This window comes from Athalia rosae, chromosome 3 (genome assembly GCF_917208135.1).
Source record: "Athalia rosae chromosome 3, iyAthRosa1.1, whole genome shotgun sequence".
Taxonomy (NCBI): domain Eukaryota; kingdom Metazoa; phylum Arthropoda; class Insecta; order Hymenoptera; family Athaliidae; genus Athalia; species Athalia rosae.
The window spans coordinates 23,354,726-23,382,300 of record NC_064028.1 but is presented as its reverse complement, the minus strand read 5'-3'; the positions used below and the strand labels follow the sequence as shown (position 1 = coordinate 23,382,300).

The following is a 27,575-nucleotide window of genomic DNA, read 5'->3' as shown; positions in this document are numbered from 1 at the left end:
AAAATCGCAAACAAAAATGAGAGAAACTCGACGTGCGAATGCGTGAGTGAGGAAGGATGAAAATACGAGGATGAAAGTAAGATTGGACGGATATCCCGACGGAGCAAAAAACGAGGGAATCTTTAAAGGACGAACCTTCAATTTTCCTCAAAATTTAACAGCCGGGGGTAACTAGCTGGGGATTGATGGAGTCGTTATTTCTACTAAATCGACGAGTGAAATCCAATAAAAACCAGATGAGCTGAAAGTTTTCGGGACATCTACAAAAAGGATCTGATAATACGGGCTCCGAACGAAATGAGTAGAAAACAAAAATGAGAGAAAAATAAATAAGAAAACGAATATAACGGGGGTTGAATAAAACAACCTCCAACTTCCGAATCAACTTGCATTCCGTTTGGTTCGATCGCGAAATAATTCAACCGGATGAATGAACGAACTCGCGCTTGTTTTACAAGTTTTTTCTTCCTCGTTCCTTTGTAAAAACGCTTTTCATTCGGGACCCTCGAACGGTCGGTGACTACAACGTGAGGAAAAAATGTAGAGAATAAAAAATCGCTTGATCGCGAGCGAGTGAGCGGGGAATGTTTGCATCGGGGTGGAGGTTGTGCCGCGGAACACAATTCGAGACAGTTGACCACGTTTAATTTGCCATTGACTTGACGCCATTTCGTGGAGTTTGAGTTAGCGGCGGAATTTCTTACGTTTCGTTGCAGTTGCCGTGAATGCACATTGTTCCGAGTGTGCTAATGAAGAAAATACCGGCTGGAGTAGAAAGTTGCGAGTTCGGATGTCCTCTCGCCGTCACGGAGTTCATTATTGAAATCGTTCGAGAAGTACGTCGAACGTCGTCGACAACAAATGTACAAGTTGGAGCAAAGTTCAGTGGCCAACTTCGTCGGCGGTTCAGCGAATCTTTTTCCAATATCCAAGGAGAAAAAATATTCCACCACAATATTCGCAAAGTGGTGATGAATTTCATGGGAAAATCTGAAAGAATATTAAAATTAGAAAAGTTTAACCCGTACTGAAATGACAGAAAAATGCTCTATGATGTACATTAGAAGGAAATCGAGTTAGCCCTCGACTTTGTCTTGCCGCAGTCTGAAGTAAAGCAGCCGCTACAGATGCTGAGTTTTAACTTATAATCGGATCCCTCGTTCAGGTTTTGTACTAATTGTGAAACTTTGAATAGCATTAACGAACTACACGCTCTCGAATGTTGTGCGAACTACGATAAAAATAAATTTGCGCCGGTGGTTTCGTCGCGTTCCATCAAACCCTCGTCTGGATTACTCGATTCTTCGTCTGCGGTGCGTCAGGCCGCTCGATTACCAATATTTTCTGGCGACCGTTCAAATATCCTGAAGCGTTCGCGCTCGCCTTACGGACCAGCTGGCGACCGAAAAGTTACATACATTTCAACGGATTTTTATTTTACCGAAATTTCAACTCCCTGATTGAAATTTCACCCTCTCGCATTTTGTTTTTTTTCTCTCAGTCTTGTTTCCTTTCTTACTCAAACTCACTCGATATGCAAAACAATTTCGCATCGGCACGATGACGCGCTAATTACAACTGGATTATTGCGCGAGCAACGATCGGTTGGGTGCGTTCAGCGCTTATCCTAATGGGCAGTTGCAAATCCTCCGCGATAATTGCCCATTCGGAGAGGGTAGGTCCTCTGGCTTGCCTATTCAGCCGACTAGCCGGTGGCGGGCGAATTTATACATTCGCTGTTGCGAGTTCAACAAAAAATTGAAAAATATGAAAATTCCGCCACGGTTATAATTTGCGCGGAGTTAATTATAGTCGCGTGTTCCCCCGAGTCTCTGGCGAATAGAAAAAATCCAAATAGAAATCGCTCGCAATAGCGAATCCCAACGAATCCATTAAACGCAATCACCGCAGTGTCTGATGTGGTATAAGCGATTGCGCAGCCGATAATGGAAATAAGTCAATGACAATGACAATGATACGGTATCGAACACGATTTCGCTAATTCATTGAAACTCCTATTTTCCGAAACTGAGTTTACTACATAAGTCAAGCGCAATCACTTAATCCCAAGTTCTCGTACTAATTGAGATAAATTGGAGATGAGAGCACTCGACACCCTTCCGAACCCTAAGCTCGTTCGTATCAAAGCGACTTTCATAACTACAATCTCCGCGCGAACTCCGAAAACTTTGAATAATCCTCGCAAGCTTTTACACCCCGAAAATTTTCACACATGACAAGTACCCTCGGCGTAACAACGCATCGAAGGTTACGCGAGCCGTGAATATAACAAAAAAAACCCCCACCGTTCTATTAGGGTTAAAAATTTATTCGTTCTTGCGTGAAATGAGGTGTCACCCATGCTCGCCACGGGATTTCGACATTTGCAATAACATTTTCACGCCCCTATAACGTCACCCTTCTGTACACACCATCGGCCGTGCACGAGATTAAAAAGAAGCAAAAAGAAAGAAGGGAAAAAAAAAAATTTCCTTCTACTCGCCAAACCACCGCGCGCGGTACAACCGTTTACCGGTAATTGCGTTTCACCGTACTCGTTCATGCGGCGAGCTTATTTGTTAATTACATTGAAAAATATGTTTAGTCAAAATTGGTTATCAGCTGTCCGGACGGTATTGTACCGGATGATATCGTCAAACCATATACGGCTACAGCTATGACGACGGTAATAAAGGAGATTCAAAATTTCGCCTCAACTTTTTTTACGCCCCATTTATCCGTCGGTCGTCTCGCTCCCCTCGATTAATTTGACGCGAACCATTCAGAGGCCACCAGTTACACGCACGTCATACAATGGAAACGAGAATCATAGCTGTACAATACAAGATCGTGACAGTGGTATTCGGGGTAACTGCCTGATGTGGTATGTCAAACAAGATCGGGTCAGGTCATTTCATTCACCCCCCCTCAAATCAGCTTTCGACTTGGCAGATGAAAATCCAGCGACACGAAAAGCACATCGGATTTGACTGGCACCGAATCGTTCCCATTAAGCTCGTGACTATTTCCTCCCCTGGATAATTGTGGGCCGTCGTTTTTTATCGTTATGGTAATTAGACGATACACTGTTTTCAAGAAACACAACTTTTTAGCAGATATATCGAGAATCGAAGTAAAATTCTGTGAGATGAAAAAGTCTATCGAGAGTTTCAGTGGGACTTGAGATCTGCGATTTGAAAACCTTACAATTCAAACACTCGGGTATTCATTTCGTTATCTAAATATCTGAATCAATTACATCGCCGTGTCTTTTGAGGAGAGAAGAAAAGAACAGAAGAAAATGGATATTTTACGTTCTCGCCGAGAGTAAGGTGAGGTAGATATCCCGGTAAGCATCCATAAATATGTATCTGAGTTATTTTTCTATCTCAGAAGGGTGTGTGAGCAATTGTATGCGCCCCACTTTATTACGGAAAATTGCAGTTGTTTCGAATCACTCTGCGTTAGGTAAACGGTGAGATGTAAGTATCTGCTACAGGTACGTAGAGACATGTACACCCTCGTAACTGTAATTGCAGACTCTATAGCGAAGACTTGCAAGCACACACATATACCTATAGATGCTATAACTATACCGTCGCTTTACCGCTTTGTTACCGCTGCAAAGTGCTGTATACATAATTGATACACGGTCCATGCTTCCACTCACGTCCACGTCCTCGCACAGGTCCCTTTCCTCCCCTCTCTCTCTTGCCCTTCCACCCCTTCCTCCCTATCTCTTCCGGAGTTTCCGAGCTTCGGAAGCTCACGTAACCATCTTTGTTACCATCGAAGATCGAAACAATTGACAGCTTCGGAGTTGAACGGTATCTATATCTTGCGGGAAAGAAGAGGTGAAACGATTCGTCTCGCGGTAAAATAGTGCAATTTTATTATCATAAATGTTCCGCACTTCCGTCGGTGATATTCCAGATGCGGAGATACGAAACGTCCGTACGTTCGGAAGTTTCAGATCTTGACCTATACGTGGAAACGTATTTTGAGTAATGTAATGAGAAATTTGGATCGAAACTTCGTACACATCAGCGCTGCACTTTGTTGAGTTTGTTACCTTGGGCTCCAGTCATCTTCAGTAATTCTTTGACTACACGTTTCGAGTAATTTTGAGGCCTTTCGCTTGATATTTTTAAATTCTAAAACGTTTTCAAGTGAAGTGAGGAGATTAGGTCGAGGGTTCGAAAAAGTTCTCGTCGATTAGGTCTTGAGAAAAAAAAAGCAACTTAAATTGTCACGAGGGTGAGTCCGGTTGGTTTTCAACTCGACACTCACGACCCTGCGAACTTTACTTTCAACCGACCCTGCACGCTTCGTTGGTTGAAAACGGTGTCTTCGCTCGTTCCAAGTATTTTATTTCAACGTTACTAACAAAGAGGCAGAACAAAAAAAGACACGACATTGCATCGAATCACTACAGATCGAGCAACCGCATCGCTTGCGATCGATGAAAAATTTTTCTCGTTATAATTATGGAAGAGTCAGTTATGTGAGAACAAATAAATATGGCCACCCGCAGGTTTGATCTCGCAGACTTGACGGGATCTTGAACGAAGAAGTGTAGCGAATCGTGGAAGGTGCTAATTGTTATAAAAGTTACCCGATGAGGTGGATCCTTTGTGCTTCGCATTCTTCCTCTTCTTTCCTTCCTTTCTTAATTAAAACCTCGTAATAACGTTAAGAAAATTACATGGATTTATCGTCGTTACTTTGTCTTTATTAACGGGCGAACCATTATCATTAACTGTTCTTTTTATCTTTTTATTCATTCATCTTCTTTAAATTCATCCGTCGCTCCGGGTACGTTTGAAGTAACCTGGAGGAAATTCACAATTTTTTTACCACATTCCAATTGCATGTAAAATATCGGAAGACATTTCGGGAATAATCGCGGTCTTATCCTGCCAACGGTAACTCGGCTAAATCATTCAAAGGATCATCCGGCCTACGATGGCATTCCGATAACAGGAGATGCGCATCTATTGACATTCAAATCATCGTCCGATTGGGTTCAATTGGACAGATTATCGTAGTTCAACTATCTGGGGTATTAGGAAATCTGGAAATACGCCAGCTATTAACCGGACGTAACAGTAACGCGTTATATACAAGATGAATGCAGATATTCCGTGCCTACAAAACTGCACTGGATTGATCAGTTCAATCGGTGTACTTTGAAAAATTTTTAAAATTCTTTCGGGTACCAAAAAAAGATCGAGGACCATCCGCACCAACCGACAACGGCGTGGAACAGATTGGTCAATATTCGTACAACTTGTTACCAAATTATAAACCAACAAGTACAACGGTGTTGGATATGGTACAGAGTTCGCGACGCGTTCGACTCGCGACAAGGAACGGTAGCGGGTGCTTCCTGACCATGAGACAAGGTCGGACCAAACCTCGCTCCGCGCAGTCAGGTAGGACAGTTTCAAGTTCTTAGCGCGAACTCTGTTTGCTCTGTTGGTCCTCTGCGAATCCCCAGTTTGCACACATCGACTAACAACGGTGTATAGCCTCGGCACCGTGTCTTGTGTTTGGCGATGTGTGTCTCCTATGGTGTACATCGGAAGTTAACGGCGTAAAGGGTGGATGGAAAGATAGAAGCGGGAAAAGCGAGAGACATAATAGAGAGTTTGAGAGGTAGTAGCTAGCAGCTACATAGCCGGGTGGTTGGGTATCTCCGATGCCCTGCCCTCAACTGGAGTCTCCGGTCTCTCTACCGCATAATATCAAAGTTTTAGACATCTCTCCAGTTTGCGTCGGGTTGTTTGATTAACTGGAAGGGTATTAGCTTATAGATAATGTCTGCGGGGAAAATTCTAGCAAATATATTGCACACCGTCTTTGTCTTTGACCATGGCTTTGTTTTATTATATAAGTAAAACAGCTCGCGCACCCCCCCCCTCGTATTCGATTAGAACAAACAATAATAATTCCCGTACGTGTAAACAAAAATTGATCAATCTACGAGTACGACTAGGCCGGTCATTTATCTTTGTCATGAGAGATAGCGTTACGTGTATATACATATATGTATACCATATCTAAGGAACTTACCAGCCCGTAGTTTCCATCGCTTTATAACGTATTCATGAATTCATTCGGTTCTTACTCCTGAATTTTGTACATACGATGCGGTAAATTCTGCGCAAAAGTTCACGTGGCTTTCAAGTGATGCTACCAACGAAACGACATGATATATTTGTACGTATCATCGATGCGCATGTAACGATCGTCGATAACGAAAGGCTATGGTAGCAGTAGTAAAAAACCTGCGACTACCGTTCATGTACCTTCATGGGTTGTTTTTCCATCAATTAGTTAGGTAAACTTTTTGACCGTGTGCTTCGCGAGCGTGTGTATACCCTACTACCCCGTTGAATGACAAGTTGAAAACATGTGCACGCGATAGAGCGCGGGTCGACCAAAGGCCCCGATGGTGCGATGATAAAATAGCCAAAACCAGCTGGGTGGCAACTTATGATAGATGGTTTATTCGATACAATCGAAATGGTCATTAGGTCGGCATCGGCGTATGGGTAGAGGGTGCATACGTGTGTTCGGAACTCCATGTATCGACGTTCCGATGTAGGTTAAAACGATAAAACGCGATGTAACGATAACAATCGCAGGTATCCCAGAGTTACAGAATCTCGCTAAAAGCTACTCGCTACTCTTCAGAGCTTTTTTTTTTTTTTTTTTTTTCCAATGTCCATTAAACGCACTCAGCGAATATTTGGAATACTTGGAGCAAATTAACGATAACGCAAATCGAACTCAAATCGGATTCACGATTCATCGGAACTCCGCCAACGCTGGAATGAAAAATTTCAAAATTAAAGAGAACAGAATGTACGATTGACCAGTCGAGTGTACGTGTAAGTATAGGAATGGTTGAAGTTTCCGAGTTGTTCGGCGCAGAATCTCGTTGAATGGATACATAGCAGTTGGTCGGGATTGGACTGCGGAGTTGGTAAGGAAAGAAGTATTGGGGTAAGAAGATGACGACGAAGAGATGGTCGGTGAGGAGGAAATTCACGTATTGAGGTGCGCGATCGGAACCCTTTCGTCTCATTCTATCTTCGAGTTGAGATTACGTTCGAATCTTAGAGATGGATGAAAGTAATAGGGGGGGTGCAGGTAAGTCCGTTGAGGGACCGAGACGAGTTTGGTATTAAGAACTAGTCGTAGTACGAAACTGTATTCTTGTTTTCTCAGCTTCTCGAAACTTCGCGAAAGGTTAATACGGAAACGGACATGAAGCTTGTGAGCTTCTTTCAAAAAAAGGTTTTTCAATCGAAACTTCGTCTACCTGTGATTCGCGAACGGTTTATTCATGTGAAATGAACTTGTAGCTACCAAACAACTTCGAAGAATTCCAGTAATTTGCCCCCGTAGCTATTTTATCCGGCAGAAAGAAAAAAAAAAAAGAAAAAAAAGTTCAACGACAACCTGATTCCATACCGCTGCTGTTGCGAGCTGTTTTCCGTTATATTTTAAATTCCTTTTTTTTTTCCACCCCTCAAAGCCCAACGTCAGTTTTCTGCATGACGTTTTTCTCGCTCGTTCGACATTTCCTAACAAAAGAGTTCGAGTAGACGGGATTACTTTCTTCCAAACTTCGCTCTCATTATCGAAAAGTCTCAAATTAGATTAACTATCGCGATCGTCTATGAGATCACGCGATGGTATTCGATGGCTTTTTTTCTTCGCCGGTCTTTCACTTATCGTTTGATAACCACGACCGCGTAAACCGAGACAGACCGTAGGACAAGCGGTCCAACCACGATGAAAAAGTATTATTTGCACCGTGAATGGAATCAAACCTTGAAGAAATCATCCCTTAACTTCAGCGCAAGACGATAACAAATGTCAGATAATTTTTCAATTTATATCCCGTTGCGGGCACGCCCCGTCGTTCGATTATCTTCGATTCACCTGCGCCAATCTTTATCTATCGATGCCCTCGACATTGTCCAATGGAAAAGCGGAGCTGCCATTACCTGCAAACGCCGCACCGGCAGTGGTCTCGGGGTTCGATTGTAAGTTTCGTCGAGTGGGAAGGTTTTCCTAGAGAGTTGCGTGTCCCGGATACGCGGCGATATACATGTACGGTGATCGGAACATCACGCAACGCATTAGAAGAATTGCCTGACCCAATGGAAACGGCGAACCCAGTGGATGGAACATGAGAATTCCTCTTGCGCCCAGGGTCCTTGGAGGGATCGTTTCATCCGGCGTACCGGGTGATCTACTTTTTTTTTTCGTTTTCGTTTTTCCCAGCATCAGCTTCAGCTGATTGATCGCCCTGGGCCGTACACAGATCGAATTTTATATTAAAATCTTAGAGAAAAATAAATGAATACGTGTAATCATAAATGGAATGTTAGTTGAGATGAGGATTCTATCCGGAAGACGATGTTTTTAAAACGTACAAACACGGAAAGAAAATTCAAAACTTCGTGCCCCTCTTATCTCCGTGATAAAAGAAAGTGGTATCAGCGCCACGAAACGAGGCTCAAACAATAAGAAATACCGCATTGTAATTTGCTTTGTGTTAATCAAAAGCTCGGAGATTCTCGGAACTCTTTATCATTCGTATTGTAAGATACACTCGAGGTATACTACGTATACCCAAGAAATTGAAAGGGACAATGGCTCACCCGTCTTTCTAATACCTCGAGAGGACCCGCGAAACTCACGAAATCTGACTCGTTTTCCTTCCCTCTATTGTACCGCGCAACCCTCCGCGTTAATTATTGTACATCTGTAATTTCATCCGCTCTGCGGTGGATCGTAGGGTGTACTTTTAAAACCGTTTACCACGCTTCATTCGACGTATCACGCACGCGTGTACAACTTTCACCGAAATTAGGTATTCGGCGATATAAGTTAAAATTGCCCTGATGCACGTAGTTGTGTAATAATTGAGAAACTAACCGCGTCTGAGTAAGTAAGTCAGTGAGTAAGTCCGCTGCAGCCGCGTGTTTGTATAATTATAGCGTTATTAAACCGCTTTGGGAGGGGGGGCAGAGGGGTGGATAATTGGATAGCGAAGCCGCAATTATCGTTTAAACGTAGAATCACCTGAAGATAAAGCCGATTAAATACAAGATTTTCGAAAGATATATTTAAAATGAAAATCCAAAGTACATGCAACGTTAAATTTTCGCAGACATACTACACGTCGCCGTGGGCTTCCTCTGCGAGTTTACCAACGGTTTCGTTTCAACTACCGATCAACAAACTCTTCCGCGAACTTTGTCCGCGAAGGGTTAAAATCACGAAACACCAGCGTGTTTGTCGTGTAAGCCGAACTTCCGATGTAATTTGCTCTCCAAATTCCACGTACGCATTCGATACACAGAATTCGTCGGTGGGGTCGTCGTATCGCTTTCGTGAAATTTGGAAGAGGAGAAATAAAAAACGCAGACTCCGCTCGAATCCGGATTTTCGACAAGATTTTTCTAAAAAGGCTCGAAAAACACTCGGGTAATATCTCATCGCAAATATAACGGAAGACTGCGCGAGCTGCTCTTTTCCGTGCGCCTCCGGAGAACGGGGAGATGATGCCAGTCACGACTAGCTCTATTCACGGGCGTGTACATTCACTGTTCAGTATTCAGTAAATTGCATATACATATATAGATATATATATAGATACAATATGCGGGTATCTATGGCGAAGTTGCTGCCCGCTGTACTTGGTCAGGATTTTTGACACTGATGGCGGCGGATGATAGATGTTTCCTGAATCCATTACGAAGATCCAAGTTTTCCGCGCTCCGCGGTATATTGCGGTTCGGGTTTTCAAAAGTTTTTGATCGTCGCTCGCCGCCCTCCCCCTTCGTCGTGACCTGCCGCACCCCAAACGCCTGCCACGATCCTCCCGAAGCCTCCGACATTCCGCCGGGGGAATTTAATGCCCCGGATCACCGGCTATACTCGTACTACAAGCGTGCGGTTACCGATACGCGTCGCTTCGCGCTACCCGCGCCTTCAATTTCCAAACATTTTTCCTAATTACGGATCATTTGCAGAGGATTGCTCGGCGACCTTACCCCGGGTCATTGGGCACGGGGCATCGCGCGCGAACGGGTCTAATGTGGATCGCGTACCGGCGTCCGAGGACAAATTCTGTTCAACGAAAATGGCGAACTTTTCTTTTTTTTTCCAACAATCGGGTTCATCGCACCCGTGACCGGTTTTATATTAAAATCGGTCTGCCGATATTTCAGGGGATGTGAGGCAGACGAGGAGACGCGATGTACACCGTTCGGATGTTTTTATACATTCGGAAGAAAAGCTGAGGATTGAACCGATTCGAATTTAACAATTTCAACAGTATTGGCGAACGGGGAGCGGAAATTTGAACGGCGAAATGTTTGCCGTCTTAACGACGCTAGCGTCTACGCCACCCACGCAGTTTTGCGAGTCGAGAGAGAAAAAAAAGATGAAAATTATCTAAAGTCATCTCCCTGATGTCTGCTTTATCGCGTTACGTAGTCTCGATCGGATTTCTCCGAGTACCGAGTGAAAATCAAGGCTCATTAAATTTCCTCGGAGGGAAGTCGGTCCGTGTATAAAAGGAAACTATCAGCGAATCGCCCCGATGAGGAGTGATTTTTTTTTTCCTCCGCTTTCAGATATATCTCCGAATAATTAGCGAGTGGCGTCGAGCAAAAAGCTCGTTTCGCTACGGAACAAAATCGTGCTAAATACGTATTACGTACGTCGAATGAATTTGTTGGATTTACAAGCGCTCGTTATACGCGTGAATAAATATAATACAAACTGGGAATAAATATTGAAGCAGAATGCGCGTGTAAAGTTATTTGAAAATGATAAGTACGCTATAGTAATATATGACTATTAACATCGTCGTTGAAATATGGCCGCGTATAATGCGCGCTTTTATAAACGCGGTGGGTGTATATGTACACAAGATGAACTCTCGACTCGTGTAAGCGCATGAAATGTTACGTGTCATTAAATCCAGTTGTGTCGTAATACCACTACACGTATATATGTGTACATAAAAGCGTCGGCGGTAGGGTGAGAAACTTTTCGCTATATGTTTATAATATTTCTCAACATCCGTACGCGGTGCGCTAGACAGACGCCAAGATCATTATTCCCCCTCTGGGACGAGTGCGGAACGCCTTCGAGATTCGCGGCATAATAGCAGTAGTAGAGAAAGGTTACCCAAACTAAATACATATTCTATGACACGGTGGATGAAGTCTTGCGGGGTATGATACATAGGGAGGATATACGTATGAATACATGTACACACGGTCTACTCGCGGGGGTGAACAATGTTGCCGCGTAGAGTGTCGATTGCACATGAAAATTCGTGGAAAACTCTATGGTAACTGCAGGGTGCACGTGGTACGAGCCGCAAGCTCATAAATTATTGACGACCATCGTGGATTCGAGTTATTTACATGCGCGTTGTATTACGAGTACATGTTTTTTACTTGGGAACATTTTTTTCCGCCACTCATCGTCGTGCAAAAAAAAATCACTTTAAAATTTCGTGGGATCTAATTATACGTGTAGCGATACCAATTAGCCGTTCGCCGAATGCAGTTCGAATTTTCGATAAAATTACGTAACTGATTCTATAATACAAACTAATTTAATTACAGATAACAAATACTCGCAGGAATATTTAACAATGGAAAATATATTGAATTATCGAGGCGATTAAAACTGTCGCTATAATCGTCCGTATGTCGTTAAAATCAACCAATGATCGAATGCCGCGTTACAAATCACACGATATTCGACGTAGTCGAAACTGCGACGCGAAATTTGTCCGTCATTCAAATTAGTCGACCGATCGAACAAATTTTTACACCGATGCTGAAGTTGCTGAATCGATCATTTCTATTATTTTGATTATATATCAACTAGCATTGCACGCTCGCGCTTCGCCCTCACCGCATTTCATTTCATTCATCGATTGAATTTTCGAGTCGTAATTTCTTCTGCAATTTCACATCATTATATTTCGCACGCGTGTTGGAAGTTTTTTCGTGTCAATCTACGAACTGTTCTCATTGAGATATCTCAATTTTTCTGCTCCAAAAAGTGAAGAACTGGCGATAACTCGATTAATTTTATAGATAAATCAATTAAAGTTGTGAATTCGGATTCCTGAGATCAAAATACATAGAAATAGCATATACAATGGAATATTACCCCGTTGAATATTTTCGATTTTTAGGCCAAAAGTGAGGTACTTTAAAAATTGATTGTAATACACTTTTCTTACGTAATTCGACCTCAGGAATGTGAATCTGAAAGAAAAATTGATCTATCTATGAAATTGAGCGAGTTATCGCCAATTTTCAGCTTTTTGGGGTCAAAAATGAAAAATTGATTTTTTAGTCTTATTAGATGTAATTTGAGCTCAGGAATCCGAATTCGAAAGAAAAATTGATCCATCTGCAAAAATGACCGAGTTATCCCCATTTTTTCGCATTTTTTGGTACAAATTTGAGGATATCTCAAAGAGAAAAAATCGTAGCTCATTTTGGTCGACGGATTCGTATTCCTGAGGTCAAAATACATATGAAAAGTGCCATACGATCAATTTTAAAAAATAAAAATTTTTGGTCAAAATTTGAAAAAATCGTAAGGGGTACCCCTTGGAAAAATCTCAAATTTTGGCCAAAAATTTTTATTGTTTAAAATTGATCGTATGGCACTTTTCTTATGTATTTTGACCTCAGAAACACGAATCCGTTGTCCAAATTGAGCTACGATTTTTTCCCTTCGAGATATCCGCAAATTTATGCAAAAAAATGCGAAAAAATGGGGATAACTCGGTCAATTTTAGAGATAGTTCTATTTTCCTCCCGGATTTGGATTCCTGAGCTCAAATTACAATAAGATAGAGTAAGAAATGAATTTTTTATTTTTGACCTCAAAAAGCTAAAAATTGGTGATAACTCGGTCAATTTTGAAGATAGATCAATTTTTCTTTCAGATTTGAATTCATGGGGTCAAACTACGCGAAAAAAGTGTCTCTCGATCGATTTTAGAAATACTCCAGTTTTGGCCAAAAAATCAACATTTTTTCACTAGGGTTTATATGTTATTTTCATGTATTTTGATCGGAGTAATCCATCTATAAAATTAATCGAGTTATCGCCAATATTTTTCTTTTTGGCGTGGAAAAATTGAGATCTCTCGATGGGAGAAATTTGTGGATTAACAAAAAAAACACTGATTATGCGTGTGAAATTACAAAGACCGATCGTTTCATCACAAAGATATCAATCTTATAATGCATTGAAACGCGATGCAAAGGAAGAAAAATTTATTTGGAATTTTTTTTTTTTTTTTTTTTATGTACACTCGGTGCCTCTGTTTCTGTACTAAAGGTCTCAAGCTTCAGTATGGCCTCATGGACAGAAATGAACTCGCTGGGTATACTCTGAACCATTTAAATACTGAATTTTTATATATTTACTTCCTTAATCGGTTACATAGAATTCGCAGAAATGCCGCAAAGGGATGCCGCCAAACAGGTGGATGAAAGGGGTAATTTATGAGGTGTGAACAAGATCTCAATCTGGTGATGACAGCTCGTCTGACACCTGCTCACAATAGGAGCAGGAAAAAAAATAAGGACTGTGATATCACACCTCATCACCTATTAAAAAGCCATAAATTTTGTTTAAAGTATGGCACGTGCCGTCGGTCAAGATGCCCGAAGCACGTGTAAAAATAGGAAGTCCCATTGGCTAATGCGAGCTTCGTTTTGATTGGGTGAGCCGGAGCTTGGCACCAAACTCCGCGCGGACTGCATTTGCCCAATGATTTTTATATGTGGATTTTGGTGCGAGAAAGCTCAGCGTGGTGGGAGCGAGAGACGCGAGGCGATACGCCGCGAAGCGGTAGAAAGACGAACGAGATAGAGAGCTCTCGAGTCCAGCCCGCTAAAGTATGAAATCTCGGGCTACGTAACCCGCCATCACGTTTCCCGTCGTATCTCGAGAACGAATGATCGGAATTTGATGATGCATTGAAATTTTTAATACGTGATTTCGTGGCCATGGATTTTATCCATAAATTAGGTTCGTAGCTGAATTTGATCTACGGATTCGTATTCCTGAGACCGGAATGCGTTACAAGGTGTCATACGATCGATTTTTAAAATACTTCATTTTTGACCTAAAATCAATATTTTTTCCAGTTATTTTTTCATATTGTATTTTCATATATTTTGATCACAGAAATGCGGATTCACAAGTTAAATTGATCTCAGATATTTTGGACCCCAAAAAGCTGAAAATTAGCGGTAACACGGTCAGTTTTAGAGATAGGTCAATTCTTCTTTCAAATTCGGATTCCTGAGGCCAAAATACATGAGATAAGCGCCATACGATTATCCTCTGTCTGTCAGATTCGAATTCCTGGGTACGAATCACATTGAAATAGACGATAAAATGAACTTTTTATTCTGGATCCCGAAGAGCTGAAAATTGGCGATCACTCGGTCAATTTCAGAGATGGATCAATTTTTCTTCCAGAATTGGATTTCTGAGGTCAAAATACATCAGAAAAGTGTCATACGATCAATTGGCAAGAGAAAAAAAAAATTGGCCTAAATACCGAGAGGGATTTGAACCCGTGCAAATTTATCGATTTTTGGGTCAAAAATTAACATGTTTTTTTTTTGGGTTTCCCATGCTATTCTCATGTATTTCGATCTCAGAAATTCGAATCCGAAAGCCGAATTGATCCATCTCTAATATTGACCGAGCTATCCTCATTTTTTCGCATTTTTTGGCTCAAATTTGAGGATATCTCGGAGGGAAAAAATCGTGGCTCAATTTGGACAACGGATTCGTGTTCCTGAGGTCAAAATACATGAGAAAAGTGCCATACGATTATCCTCTGTCTGTCAGATTCGAATTCCTGGGTACGAATCACATTGAAATAGACGATAAAATGAATTTTTTATTCTGGATCCCGAAGAGCTGAAAATTGGCGATCACTCGGTCAATTTCAGAGATGGATCAATTTTCCTTCCAGAATTGGATTTCTGAGGTCAAAATACATCAGAAAAGTGTCATACGATCAATTGGCAAGAAAAAAAAAAAATTGGCCTAAATACCGAGAGGGATTCGAACCCGTGCAAATTTATCGATTTTTGGGTCAAAAATTAACATGTTTTTTTTTTGGGTTTCCCATGCTATTCTCATGTATTTCGATCTCAGAAATTCGAATCCGAAAGCCGAATTGATCTATCTCTAATATTGACCGAGCTATCCTCATTTTTCGCATTTTTTGGCTCAAATTTGAGGATATCTCGGAGGGAAAAAATCGTGGCTCAATTTGGACAACGGATTCGTGTTCCTGAGGTCAAAATACATGAGAAAAGTGCCATACGATTATCCTCTGTCTGTCAGATTCGAATTCCTGGGTACGAATCACATTGAAATAGACGATAAAATGAATTTTTCATTCTGGATCCCGAAGAGCTGAAAATTGGCGATCACTCGGTCAATTTCAGAGATGGATCAATTTTTCTTCCAGAATTGGATTTCTGAGGTCAAAATACATCAGAAAAGTGTCATACGATCAATTGGCAAGAAAAAAAAAAAATTGGCCTAAATACCGAGAGGGATTCGAACCCGTGCAAATTTATCGATTTTTGGGTCAAAAATTAACATGTTTTTTTTTTGGGTTTCCCATGCTATTCTCATGTATTTCGATCTCCGAAATTCGAATCCGAAAGCCGAATTGATCTATCTCTAATATTGACCGAGCTATCCTCATTTTTTCGCATTTTTTGGCTCAAATTTGAGGATATCTCGGAGGGAAAAAATCGTGGCTCAATTTGGACAACGGATTCGTGTTCCTGAGGCCAAAATACATGAGAAAAGTGCCATACGATTATCCTCTGTCTGTCAGATTCGAATTCCTGGGTACGAATCACATTGAAATAGACGATAAAATGAATTTTTTATTCTGGATCCCGAAGAGCTGAAAATTGGCGATCACTCGGTCAATTTCAGAGATGGATCAATTTTTCTTCCAGAATTGGATTTCTGAGGTCAAAATACATCAGAAAAGTGTCATACGATCAATTGGCAAGAAAAAAAAAAAATTGGCCTAAATACCGAGAGGGATTCGAACCCGTGCAAATTTATCGATTTTTGGGTCAAAAATTAACATGTTTTTTTTTTGGGTTTCCCATGCTATTCTCATGTATTTCGATCTCAGAAATTCGAATCCGAAAGCCGAATTGATCTATCTCTAATATTGACCGAGCTATCCTCATTTTTTCGCATTTTTTGGCTCAAATTTGAGGATATCTCGGAGGGAAAAAATCGTGGCTCAATTTGGACAACGGATTCGTGTTCCTGAGGCCAAAATACATGAGAAAAGTGCCATACGATTATCCTCTGTCTGTCAGATTCGAATTCCTGGGTACGAATCACATTGAAATAGACGATAAAATGAATTTTTTATTCTGGATCCCGAAGAGCTGAAAATTGGCGATCACTCGGTCAATTTCAGAGATGGATCAATTTTTCTTCCAGAATTGGATTTCTGAGGTCAAAATACATCAGAAAAGTGTCATACGATCAATTGGCAAGAAAAAAAAAAAATTGGCCTAAATACCGAGAGGGATTCGAACCCGTGCAAATTTATCGATTTTTGGGTCAAAAATTAACATGTTTTTTTTTTGGGTTTCCCATGCTATTCTCATGTATTTCGATCTCAGAAATTCGAATCCGAAAGCCGAATTGATCTATCTCTAATATTGACCGAGCTATCCTCATTTTTTCGCATTTTTTGGCTCAAATTTGAGGATATCTCGGAGGGAAAAAATCGTGGCTCAATTTGGACAACGGATTCGTGTTCCTGAGGCCAAAATACATGAGAAAAGTGCCATACGATTATCCTCTGTCTGTCAGATTCGAATTCCTGGGTACGAATCACATTGAAATAGACGATAAAATGAATTTTTTATTCTGGATCCCGAAGAGCTGAAAATTGGCGATCACTCGGTCAATTTCAGAGATGGATCAATTTTTCTTCCAGAATTGGATTTCTGAGGTCAAAATACATCAGAAAAGTGTCATACGATCAATTGGCAAGAGAAAAAAAAAATTGGCCTAAATACCGAGAGGGATTCGAACCCGTGCAAATTTATCGATTTTTGGGTCAAAAATTAACATGTTTTTTTTTTGGGTTTCCCATGCTATTCTCATGTATTTCGATCTCAGAAATTCGAATCCGAAAGCCGAATTGATCTATCTCTAATATTGACCGAGCTATCCTCATTTTTTCGCATTTTTTGGCTCAAATTTGAGGATATCTCGGAGGGAAAAAATCGTGGCTCAATTTGGACAACGGATTCGTGTTCCTGAGGCCAAAATACATGAGAAAAGTGCCATACGATTATCCTCTGTCTGTCAGATTCGAATTCCTGGGTACGAATCACATTGAAATAGACGATAAAATGAATTTTTTATTCTGGATCCCGAAGAGCTGAAAATTGGCGATCACTCGGTCAATTTCAGAGATGGATCAATTTTTCTTCCAGAATTGGATTTCTGAGGTCAAAATACATCAGAAAAGTGTCATACGATCAATTGGCAAGAAAAAAAAAAAATTGGCCTAAATACCGAGAGGGATTCGAACCCGTGCAAATTTATCGATTTTTGGGTCAAAAATTAACATGTTTTTTTTTTGGGTTTCCCATGCTATTCTCATGTATTTCGATCTCAGAAATTCGAATCCGAAAGCCGAATTGATCCATCTCTAATATTGACCGAGCTATCCTCATTTTTTCGCATTTTTTGGCTCAAATTTGAGGATATCTCGGAGGGAATGCAATCGATCGACTAATCATCGATTATCCGCTGTTGGGAGCAGAAAAATTATAAGACATATCGATTGGTTTTAGTCGTAGGCCCCACTTTGATTCGTAGCAATTCATGCATGGGTCGAAATATTCGAATTTCTCGGTCTACGAGGGAGCTAAACCGGAGTCAGGTAGCTACGGGCGCGCGGTTTGTTGTGGGGCGTGACTTCTGCTCAGCCCCGAAGGTGACGTCTCACAACAAAGCGCTACGCTGCTGGCTACGCTGACTCCAGCAAAGCTCGGGCTCCCCGACTCAACTTCAATTTTAAGTCAAAAATAGAGCATGTCATTTTTTGATTTCATACTTGAATTAAAAAAATTTGTATCTCTTAGAATCGATTGAATGAAACTTTTCTAATGTATTTTGACCCTCAGACCACGAATCCGTCGGTCAGATCGAACTACAAACTGTTCTCATTGAGATATCCTTGAGTTTTCACATTCCGGAGCGATAAATTGGCTGTAACTCGATGAGGGAGAAAATTTTTGTACGGTAATAAAGTGAAAAAATTTGCTAAAAAAATGTTGAAAAATTCAAGTGATCCCTAGTGCATAAAAGGAAAACGCAATTGGCCTGAGACGGCGCCATCCCTGACCCGCTTACGTCAAAATCTGATAAATCCACCCTAATCGCGACCCGAACCGAGGAGGTCTGTATACATAAAGACGATTGTCAGCAAGTGACTAATGTCCTTGCTCCATCTTATTTCTTGCCTCCGCAACGCATTAGCGGATCTCGGAACGCTTTAAGTGGCTCTTTCAGCGAAAACCTATAGATATAACGTACACTAGTTTGCCATAGATAACCCATACCTATCATACCCGTGTACTTCCAAAGGCATATCTACACAGGTACGTACGTGTATAACCGCAGGTGAGTCCTTCGGAGATCTACCGATTCTCTAATGGATCGTACACACGAAGTTTACTCTCCGAGTGAATTCTGCACTCATCGCAGGTACGAAAACCAGCGAAATTTCGATAATTGGGTTAATTGAAAAATAAAAAAAAAAAAAAGGCAGAAAAAAATGTCATCTCGCAAAACTATTTCCATACAGGGGAACAAGGGATCTCATGGGTCCCGTGTACGTGTGTTCGTACGGTAGGTCGATCGGGGACGGGTGCACCAGGTGTGCATGTATAGTCTGATCACTTTGCGGTAAACCAGGCCTGCTCGGAGTGTTGATTCGCAGTCAGCATCGGGACGCACACACGGATACCTGTTCTACATATAGGGGACACATGTGGATTCGTGATCCGACTGCAAATTTGCGCGTTAATTCGAGGCAAAAACTTTACACCGGAGTAGGTAGAGCGGGCGGTGTACATCTCTACTACGTTCGTAGCAATACGTGTGCTCACCACAGCACCGGTTGTTGAGTGTAAAACGGAAATGGGATAGTTGATGGCGCGGTTCGATGCTCCATAATTATATACGAAAACTCCGCAAATGTGAAACTTTCTCATTCGGAGTACTTTGCTTATTCAATACATTCGTACGTACGTACGTATTTCCTCCCTAATTGGGTGCGCGATATTCGCGGGTTGAAAGGGTCACCGAATTCGAAAAAAAAAAAAAAAAAACTTTTGCGAGCGACATCGGACAGCGCCGGATGTCAATGACTTTCTTTCGTTTTTGTATAATAATTCGGAAACGGGCCTCAAAGTTCGGGTTAATAGCAGTTCGGTAGCCATTTACTATGCTCGAGTGTTTAGGGGGTAGTTTTCTGTGCTATATGGGAGGAATATAATTCGTCCCTAGATTTGGCATGCATCTCGCGAAACTTAAACCTCGGCTCACAAATTTCGAGTAGGTACTTGCCTACCTACCTACCTACCTACCTACCTACCTACTGAAGTAAATATTTGCCTAGCCAGCTATCTAAACAGAACTTGCTGTTGCTCAGGGAGCATGTATAAGTACGCTACTGTTTGACAGGTGTCTGTCCATATAATTGCACCAGCGGAGTAGGGTACACACACACGCGAACCGTACCTTAACGGGTCGAAATACAGACGTTCGAAACGTAGTCGTTCCTTGGGGCGGAGAAAGAGCGACGAAGGCAGAAGGAAAAAAAACGCCGCGTTTCACGCTGTAGTATGTATACCTATAATTTGAGAAAAAATGAAAAACAAGTTGAAAATTTTTCAGCAAGAAGGCAAAAGAGTCGAATATCATAAAGTCATTAAGAAAGTTGAAACAATTGCAAAGCTGTTCTGAGATTCGATGTACTAAATCTCGAGGACTGCCCGCAGCAAAATTGCCACCGCGTGTTTTACACAGCATTTTGATCGCTATGAATATTTCATTGCGAGCGTGGCGTAGTGAAAGAAATTTTAAAACAAAGAAAAAAAAGAATGGAAAGATGAAGGAAAAAAAAAACCGTAAAATGAAACAAATCCTGATGCTCCGTGGCATCTTAATTGACGAGAAAAAAAAGTCCGCTAGGAGCTAAAATTTTCTTCTGTTCATTGTGGTATTTTATTCAAAATATTTTACTTCCCAGTATTTTTGCCAACGATCGATCAGTGAATTGATATCTATTTATTTCCATTTTGTTCGATTTTTAAAGCTAACTACCAAAAATTTCAACCCTTTCCTTGCACGTCAGACAAGAAATGGAAACATTTTTCAACAAAATTTTTTTCATTCATAAAGTAAATGTTCACCAACGTGAACATCTACGCGTGTGTATTTTGAGCCACCGATATTCTCGAGACATCAGGCGACTGACAGAGCCAGCAATTTCCATTTCGAGAAACTTCAGACGCCCTCCTAAAAAAAAAAGGAATGAAAAACAGGTCGGAAAAAAAATGTTGACTTCCAGAATGATACGTGTTGCCCTCGGGCAAAGAAATTCGTCATATCCCGACAGCGAAATAGAAAAGAAAAAAAAAAAAAAAATATAGTGTGAGGGAGATTACTAAACGGAGAAACGAAAAATCGTGAAAAAAAATGAAATTTTGAAGCTTTAAGAAATTCTCGCAATGACTAAGAGTAAGCAAGAATCGGTTGAACGTGGTGAAACTAAACTGTGTAATTTCTATTTCTTTTTATAGGTCAATATCTGACAAGTGCCCACAGTACATCTCAACATGGCATTAGAAAAGTGATGTAAACGACGCCGGTAAGTATAGCGAAAATTACGAATATCATGCCCGCCATTATTTCGATAGGATCAAGTAGTTCGTTATTATTAGCCGTGACTAAAACGGTATCAAAGTGAAGAATTACACACCTAGTCCTGCAAGCTCAAATGGCTAGCGCATATGAATGGCTTCAATATTCCGTAAGCACGAAGCAACCATTTTTAAAGTTCATTCATATCCGGTACGTGACCAGAAAATATTACAAAGTAATACCGAAGTCCACCGGATAATGCAGGAGCCCGAGGCACAAAAAGATTAAAAAGAAACAAGGGTTGTATGTAATCTTTTTTGTAATCCTTCGAGTTTCTAGCCACTTCGGCGTCGATCATTATACGTAAACTGGACAATCCTAACGAACTGCACGATAATTTTGATCTTCGTTTCCTTGAACAAATATTTTTCGTACTTTAACGTGCTGTGCAATATACATGGCGTCTTTTAATTTCGATAATAGTTTTTGTTATCATCATTATGATTATTTTTTACTGCATTCCATTTCGGTTCTCAGTCAGTGTTTGATCTCCCGTACGACTAGACAGCAAAAGTATACCTACGTGTATTTCTTGTCTGACATGGCAGCAAAGAGCATCTCAGATGGGTCTTCGGATTGGGTTGACAAAGAGAAAAAGGTTTAGAAAAATTGAAGAGAAAAAAAAAACCAAAAAAAGAAAGAAAACGGCAGGGATGTCGAAGCCGTTTGTTTCTTACGATCACGTTGGAAAAGAACGTCGAAATTTCCAAAAGAAGAGCTTCTAGCAACAGATATCGCGACGCTGCAGTTGATGTGCAGGTGCAGGTGAATCGGTGCATCGCATGCGTACCTGACTGAAATACATAGATAAAATTTTTTCGAATAATATTTCGAATTATGTTAATCGTGATTTGTCACCGAACAATTTTAACCGATATAACAATTTTCATAATGTATTATTTTGAAAAATCGTGAAATTACGCAGATCCGGAATACCTGCGGCGGTACGGTTGGTATATCGTATGCCAAACATATGCCAAGTTTAAAATACAGCTGGTCGTAAAGGTCTTCTATTTGTCACCGGGTTATACGAGTTTTTTTTTTCTCTCGTTTTTCTCTCTTTCTTTTCTATGATCATTTTATTCTTTTTATTTAATTAAATCCCGCCTGCATTCGTGTGTATAGGTATGCAAATGGATGTAGGCGCAGAAGGGTAGAAAATGTGTAAAGGTGGTCGACTCGCGTCAGACCATGTATATGACGGTGAGGTGGCGAGCCTAGGTATTTATATATTTTATACGGGCTGTGACCATTCGCCTTAATTTAAGCTAATTTACATTTCACATGTTCGCACCAGGCTGGCTTAGCTCTCGCATTTATCTTTGTTGAATTTAATTTCACTTCAGCGGCGTAAAGTGCCACTTATTCTTACAAATGCCACGAAGAGCTGCTATGGTGAAAACCGAGCTATATAGCGCGGGCGCTACACTACTTTTTCAACGTTTACAACCCCCGTTTCTTACGTCACTTGTTTTTCTATACTTAAACATAAGCCAAAATTATTCTGACCCCTGGCAATCCGTCGCAAAAATTAAATAACGGCGAACAAAGAAAGAAAAAAAAAAAAATTCAAAAACAGACACGCCGTGTACAACCAAGTATTTTGATTAATCTTTGACTTTCCTTTTTTTTTTTTTTTTTTTCATTCTGCTCTTGTCTTACTACGCGAGATAAAATTTACTCTCGACAAAGTTATGTCCAGATGTATATGCAACAGCTGGGCAACAGTTGGTGGTCGTCGGTTCAGACAAGAAATTCACTTAAAGACGGTTACTTTATGCTAAATTCGATGTTTCGATGCAAAGGAGAAGAAGTGGAATAAGTTGTAGTGGCTGCAATAGGTAGAGAGAAAAAAAAAAAGGTACATATATATAATGTCTCCTGTAGAACAGTAGCTATTTGATTAACATTTTCATCATGTTTCGAAGTTTTGGTGGCCCCTTGGAAAATACCGGATTACAAATTTTCATTAAAAACTTGGCTCCTTCCCGATTTACATATAACTTCGTACACCGCATATCTCTTTGTTAGCGTAACACCGAACTGCACGTTGCACCGTGACGGTAACGTTACCTGGATAGCCGCGGCACCGCCGTCAATGACTCAAAAAGTTTCCCTCTCTTGTCTATAAATCGACCCAGTAACAAGGGATGTTTATCGCCTCCAATTAATAACAACGCTCAACTGATCCGAAAGATGATGTATTCACGTACATGTATCTACTCGGATTTTCGTTGAAACTTTCATCTCGCCGTGCAAAGAAAAAAAAGGAACTACTTTTATTGCAAATTTGAAAAAATAAATCGGATGAGAGGAATGAAGATTGAGCTGAGGAAAAAAAACATTTCTGGATTTGCGGCCTCTGCGCCAATTTTTTTTCAGGCATTATTTCTTCGTCTCGTATGCTCACCAGATATACGTATGTGTCACGTGTTCTTTTGGATTTTTTTCTCGCATGAATTAAGAGCCCGGAGTCATTTGAAGTTTGTGACCCTCTAGGGTGACTTTAGTTCCCTATGACATGCGAGTCCCACTAAAAGAGGTAACAAATTTTTCTCATGGATATTTACTGTTATTGCTACTCCTGCTGAGCATCGCGTTATCGTCGGAGATTATGGCCTCGAAAGATAAAGAAGAAAAAAAAAATTCTGAATAAAGAGTATAAAACAGATGTGGTCATAAAAAAACAAGATATTCTGAATAATACAATACCGGAACTACTGATACAGGTATACGCGTTGTGTTACAAGTATAAGATAGAATGACAAACTTCTTTTTTATTCGCTTCTTCTTTTGGTTTTTCTTTGTCTAGTTTTGTTTTACATCCGACAAAGATTTTTATCACCAAACTATCGAGAAAACGAAAGCAAAATTTTGCTCAGGCTTCAATCACGGTACGGAGTAGAGAGAGAGGACTTGTGTCGGCCACGTTCGAAATTTAAATTAAAGTCGATTTGAATTCGGTCGGAATGTCTTGCCGCTCAGTGCGTCTACCTTATTGGGTTTTGTAGGCGCGAACGTTGCTTCGTAGGCATGTACTTATCTTCCCTTTACCCTTCTGTCTTTGGTATCAAGGGTCAGAAAGGTCGGGCTGCCCCTTGGCAGGGGAAGTATAGGCGACGAATAACAAACGGAAATCCAAATCGCTTACAGTTTTAAACAAACGCGCTCTACGCCTCCTAGTCGCGCCACTTGATTCGCTCTTCTCGCTTCACCTCTTCGCATTAATTTGTGGAAATCGCAAAGAAAAAAAGAATAAATGGCAATCTTTACTTCGACACCAACTGCAGTCGTTCACACGTGAGATTCGTTCGATTCGCAGTTTTCCCGTAAACCCGTAAAAACTTCATGCGCTGGCTTTGTTTCGGAATTGATCACTCTCTGCAGAAAATGAAAGTTGCACTTGAATGGTTTATTGGCAATTGGGTGTTCGACCATCCACTGAAACATTCAACCATAGCATATCTACGTGGTTACAAAACACAATTAGCCGTACCAACGATTCGGCTCGTGTCAATCCAGTATAACGTAGGACAAAATGTTCAGAGAAAAAAAGAGACGTGAAATTGGTGTCAATTTTTTTCGCAGCACAAGTATTCCACGCGTATCGGTACGAGCCAATAAAACCGCGGAATGTACGAAAAGTTCGTCAAGTTCTCTTTGTAATTGTGCACGAATTCTTGGTTGGAAAAACAAATTTGATGTTTGAACCTTGGGATTCTTTACCCCCAAGATAACGAGCATAGGGGGTGCATGTTTCGCGTTAAGCTGACCGCAACGCTCAGGGATGTAATGTGCTTTTTTCTTTTTAGTTTTTGTTTTGTGTCCAGCAGCTCGTTTCTTTTCATCTTTTTCGTTTGGGTGGTTGTGTTTCATTTATTTTGTTTCACTTTTTGTTTTATTTATGCTTCGGCACATCCGGTAACCGGTTGACAAACGTCCGGTGACGAACGACGTTACATACAATGTTGCAAAAATAAAATATTACGTGGTTTTTTTTTTAGCGGAAGTCAGGTATACTCCGATTCATAAATTATTGCATATATAGAGGGGTGACGCGAGTCTCGTTCGTTTAATTCGGGACGTCCATGTGGTTAAAATTTATGCACACAAAAAAGAGAAAGAAAGACAAAAAAAGATACAGTCCACGGTGCGAGCGGTTCAGATTTTCATAATTTAAGGTCGGTATTATTGTGTAATAAATTATTTAAAAAAAAATGGAATTGTTACCAGGATTGGGGGAGCTGAGCGAAAAGTCCGTTTTAAATTTTAACGAAGCAAGAAGAGAGAAGAAGAGAAGAAGAAGAAAGAAAAATGAAATTTTCATTCCTCTTCTTTTGCACACATAAATGAACCGTGTAACTTTAATAGCTCTCCTCGAATTCTAAGTAGCTCGTTTATTTGAAAAAATTTATCTACTTATACATCGGTATCTTGGCATTTCGTATTACATTAGATTCGTCTGCGGATCGTATGGATACAAAATATATTTTTCGCAAGAACTACGGGCGTAATACGTATATATACCCATACACACGTATACGATCCGATATTATTTTTGCAGAGGAAAACCGATACCTTCAAACGAATTGATGCGTTTTGCGTGTACCGTAATATATTTTAAATTGGGGGTTGCTTTTTATTCATTTGTTTAACTTATTTTATTTTCCTTTTTTTCTCGGAATATTTTTACTTTGGCGCACGGTTTCGCGTGCCTAGGTATATGTATACCTTTTGTTACGTTTCGCAAAGCAAAAATGGACGGGCGTCCGTATGACCGATAGGAAATATCAAACGGGATTTCTCGTGCAACCCAAACTCCCCGCGTGATGTATCCGCACGATTATTATGCTCTTCTCATACACTGAATTCCGTGGAAACCATCGTGTGAAGTAACCGAAGGAGCAAAAAAAAAATATCACAACCCGTACGCGGGTTATCCAATAGCCTCGATATCCTCCATACCCGACGGCGATTGCCGAACTGAAAGGGTATACACGTGGACCGGGTTTCACAATCAGTTCGATAACGAGAACCATCCGAAATACCGTCTGTGAGTCATTCGAAAATGATATAACACAAAATATACTCGAAACGGTGCGTCTCTGAATGAAATCTGGATCACCTTCATTTCATTTCGTTTCCTTTCCTTTATTTGCTTATCAGTTTTGTTGGCGGAAAAAATTGTCCGATACGTCCAGCGATATTATTTGTCATCGGAATTTCCCCAGAGTAGATTTCCGAACAACGATTTGCGGACGGGAACGGGAAGTTTCTCTTGATTTTACAAGAATCGTCCGAACAACGTAATCGACGATCCGAAACGGCGATCGATCTGCTGGGTATTTTTCGATTCATTTTGGAAAACCGATTGGAGAGAATCAATTTTGGGGTTTTATCTGATATTCAGCCCTCTCAGACACAACGCAATTGTAAAATAGTTATACATATGAATAAGTAAATTCTGGAGTCTGGAGCTCTGCTGGGCCCAGTGTACAGCATTTCCCCGTTGGCAAACGACGTTGCATATTCATTATTCATGTCATCCAAGGGCAATATCAGTGCCGTTGAGTACCGAATGTATTAACTCTGAAGAAACCATTTTCTCTCCTGAAATAATGAAAATGTTCGTTTACAACGATGCTAAACAATCTACACCGAATAGCTAATTGTAAGATCTTTAAAATTAGTATTGGGAAAGTATTCCGCATTCCACGAGCAAGACCTGATTTATTTCAGTTTTGCTGATAAAGGAAATCACCGCCTACAACCGGAAACGGTACCGCAGCGGTATAAGAAAGACAAAATCGCACATTATGCGCGACCTGCTGAATACAAAATCGCGCTTTTCTGGGCCGGTATACTTATTTTGTTCGATACTTTCGCGGGATCGTGTGGCTTATAGCCAGAGATTTTTTTACTTTCACGTAGTTGGATATGAAAATCTTCTTGTAAAATTTTATTTCATCCACGACCACCGGCCCGATAGGTACGTACGGCAAGGCGGAACGGCAAAGATAGCGATATAAATCGCGAGATAATTTTCCGCGACATTTCGAGGGAGTCAAAATAAATTTTTTTTCTCGCCATGTTTCGAACCGTACGAGTTACAGGCGAAACGAAGGTTCTCACGCATTTTTGCAAAATTATGGAATATGAAATTCGGGGCTGGGGGTGAAATAAGGTATAATAGATTCCGTCTTCGCAGAGGTTTGCACGGCACGGGAGTATCACAACACACCTCAACGATGTAAGCCGTTAAGCGGTTTTCCTTGTCGTCTCTCGTATGCACACAAGCCACGTGATGGGAATAAATTCTCTTTGGGCTGGATGGAAACTAACCCCCGGAGTTTGATGCTCAAACCGCAAGATGTACATGGCGCGGTGCATAATGTTCCCAGACAACGTTCCATGTCCTTGGGTACCGACCTACCGAATGCAACCGCTCTCTATATACATATACACCTGACGTTTGACAAT

At 40.8% G+C, this 27,575-nt stretch overlaps 1 protein-coding gene across 1 annotated transcript in view; it reads left to right on the top strand.

Annotated features, from left to right (window-relative positions):
• The window catches only part of LOC105686800 (zwei Ig domain protein zig-8-like), a 208,303-nt gene that overhangs the window by 9,064 nt on the left and 171,664 nt on the right, over positions 1–27,575 (top strand). Inside the window, exon 2 of the mRNA XM_048653209.1 lies at positions 20,975–21,042. The gene's annotated coding sequence lies outside the window, so the exon portion shown is untranslated. The remainder of the gene's footprint in view (positions 1–20,974; positions 21,043–27,575) is intronic.